Source organism: Mycetomoellerius zeteki, unplaced genomic scaffold (genome assembly GCF_001594055.1).
Source record: "Mycetomoellerius zeteki isolate Tzet28-1 unplaced genomic scaffold, Tzet1.0 scaffold209, whole genome shotgun sequence".
NCBI classification, from domain to species: Eukaryota; Metazoa; Arthropoda; class Insecta; order Hymenoptera; family Formicidae; genus Mycetomoellerius; species Mycetomoellerius zeteki.
In genome coordinates, this window is record NW_017257054.1 from 458 (window position 1) to 3885 (window position 3428).

The 3428-nt window shown below is 32.6% G+C and overlaps 1 pseudogene; it reads left to right on the top strand.

Moving 5' to 3' along the window:
• The first annotated feature begins 1315 nt into the window (after window positions 1-1315).
• LOC108722542 (cytochrome c oxidase subunit 2-like) lies at window positions 1316-3107 on the top strand (annotated as a pseudogene).
• The last annotated feature ends 321 nt before the right edge of the window (window positions 3108-3428 follow it).

Here is a 3428-nt window from a genome sequence, read left to right on the forward strand (position 1 = left end):
TTTTTTAGTTCCTCTAATGCTTGGGTCTCCCGATATGGCTTTTCCTCGTTTAAATAATATGAGGTTTTGGTTACTGCCCCCCTCTTTAATGCTTCTTATTTTGAGTAATTTTATGTATGTGGGTAGGGGGACGGGGTGGACTGTGTATCCTCCGCTTGCATCTAATGTTTTTCATAGTGGCCCTTCCGTTGATTTAACAATTTTTTCTCTTCATATTGCGGGTCTTTCTTCTATTCTGGGGGCGATTAATTTTATTACTACTATTATTAATATGTATCATAAGTCTTTGACTATGGATAAGGTCCCGTTGTTGGTTTGGTCTATTTTAATTACTGCTGTGCTTCTTCTTTTGTCCCTCCCCGTTTTGGCAGGTGCTATTACTATGTTGTTGACTGATCGTAATTTGAATACTTCTTTTTTTGATCCGTCGGGGGGAGGGGATCCTGTTTTATATCAGCATTTGTTTTGGTTTTTTGGTCATCCTGAGGTTTATATTTTAATTTTGCCCGGGTTTGGTTTAATTTCTCATATTATCATAAGTGAGAGGGGGAAGAAGGAGACTTTTGGGTCCCTGGGAATGATTTATGCTATAATTACTATTGGGTTTTTGGGGTTTATTGTATGGGCCCATCATATGTTTACTATTGGTCTTGATGTTGATATGCGGGCTTACTTTACTTCTGCTACGATGATTATTGCCATTCCTACTGGGATTAAGATTTTTAGTTGAATTTCTACAATTCATGGCATGAAGATTAATTATAATCCCACCCTTTGGTGGGCTATGGGGTTTATTTTTTTGTTTTCTATGGGGGGGTTTACTGGGATTATGTTGTCTAATTCCTCAATTGATATTATTTTGCATGATACTTATTATGTTGTGGCTCATTTTCATTATGTTCTTTCTATGGGTGCTGTTTTCTCTATTATTGCTGGGTTTATTCATTGGTATCCCTTAATTTCTGGGTTTACTTTAAATAGATTTTATTTGAATATTCAGTTTGTTTCTATGTTTATTGGGGTTAATCTCACTTTTTTTCCCCAACATTTTCTTGGGCTTAGGGGTATACCACGGCGGTATTCTGATTACCCTGATTCTTACTTGGTTTGGAACATTATTTCTTCTATTGGGTCTCTGATTTCTATTTTAAGGTTGTCTGTTTTGATTTTTATTATTTGAGAGTCTATGTCGAGGAAGCGAAAAATTGTGAATATATTTTTTCTTAATTCATCATTAGAGTGGTTTAATTCATTTCCTCCAATGGGCCATAGGTATAATGAGGTCCCATCTATTTAATTTTATTTTGTTTTTTTAATATGGCAGATTAGTGCATTGGATTTAAGATCCATTTAAAAAGATTTTATTTTTGTCTTTTATTAAAAATTAATACGTGATTATTGACCCTTCAGGACTCAAATTCCCCTGTTTATGATATAATGATTTTTTTTCACGATACTACAATGGTTGTGTTGGTTTTTATTACTGTGTTAATTTTTTTTATTATGTTAAGGTTTGTGGGAAATAATTTGGTTAATCGGTATCTTTTGGAGAATCAGACGATTGAGGTTGTTTGGACTGTGGCTCCAATGTTTATTTTGGTTTTTATTGCTATTCCTTCAATTAAAATTTTATATGTTGCTGATGAGGTCATTAATAGTAATTTGACAGTTAAGGCTGTTGGGCATCAGTGATATTGAAGTTACGAGTATTCGGATTTTTTAAATATTGAATTTGATTCTTTTATAGTACCTGGAGATCAGCTTGAGTTGGGCGGTTTCCGCCTTTTGGACGTGGATAATCGGTGTGTGTTACCCTTTAAGTATCCAATTCGTGTTTTAACTACTTCTATGGACGTGATTCATGCTTGAACTGTCCCCTCTCTGGGGATTAAGATGGACTCCACCCCAGGCCGCCTAAATCAGGCGCAAATTTTACTTAGGCGGCCTGGGGTGTACTTTGGCCAGTGTTCTGAGATTTGTGGAATTAATCATAGGTTTATGCCAATTTCTGTGGAGTCCACTGGGATGGTTAATTTTAAGAGGTGGTTATTTAGTTTTTAACTTTGAATTATTTATTTTTTGAAATTTTATGTTGTTGTTTTTGTTTAGTTTATTAGAGGGTCTTGTTTCAAGGTCATTAAATGACTGATTTAAAGTGTTGATTTTTTAAATCGAATTATAATAGTAAGGGTACTATTTTTAATGGTTAGTGAAGAATTAGTTTTATTTTAAAACATTAGATTGTCAATTTAAAAATATTGATTTATTATTTGTTAATATTCTTTTATTCCTCAAATAATGCCTTTATTTTGAATCGTGATGTTGTTGTTTTTGGTTGTTTTGTTAGTGGTTGTGATGTCTATTGTTTATTTTTTTTATTTTCCTAGTTTTGTTAAAGGTGGGATTTATGTTAGTAAGAATAGTGTTTTATGGTGTTGGCAATGATAGTAAATTTATTTTCCATTTTTGATCCTTCTACTTCTTTTTATATGTCATTAAATTGGTTGGGGATGATTGTTTTTTTATTTTTAATGCCCTATCAATTTTGGTTGAGTCGATCTCGATTTATTCATTTGTGGTATTTGTTTATTAATTTTATGTATTATGAGTTTAGAATTCTGGTTCATAGTTCTTTTTCTAATTTAATTTTTTTTATTAGGTTAATTATTTTAATTTTTTTTAATAATTTTTTAGGGTTGTTTCCCTATATCTTTACTTCTTCTAGTCATATGAGGTTTTGTTTTTCTTTATCTATGAGTATTTGGGTTGGCTTGATTATGTACACTGTTATTAATTATTTTGGGAGTTTTTTGTCTCATCTTACTCCCATGGGTACCCCCTTTGTTCTTATGCCTTTTATGGTTATTATTGAGTCTGTTAGACTGATTATTCGCCCAATTACTTTGTCTATCCGGTTGACCGCTAACATAGTAGCTGGCCACTTGCTTTTATCTCTTTTGGGTTCCTCCGGAGTTGGGGCAGGGGGACTTGTTTTGTTGTTTTTGTTACTTATGGTTCAAGTTATGTTGTTTGTTTTGGAGATCTTTGTGTCCTTGATTCAGGCTTATGTATTTTCTATTCTTTCTGCTTTATATAGAAGGGAGTCTTAGTTATTTTTTTGTTTATTGATTTTTTTATGATTAAATATACCCAAAACCATTCTTTTCATTTAGTTACTCCTAGCCCATGGCCTATTGTAATTTCTTTTAGTATTTTTAATAATTTAGTTTTTATTGTTAGGTGGTTTCACGGTCTCGATAATTTTATATTAATTTGATCCATTCCGGGGACTTTGATTTGTATGTATTTGTGGTGGCGGGATGTTTTGCGAGAGGCTACTTACCAAGGGTGTCATTCTGTTGATGTTGTTGTTGGGATGAAGATTGGGATGATTTTATTTATTTTATCTGAAGTTTTATTTTTTTTTT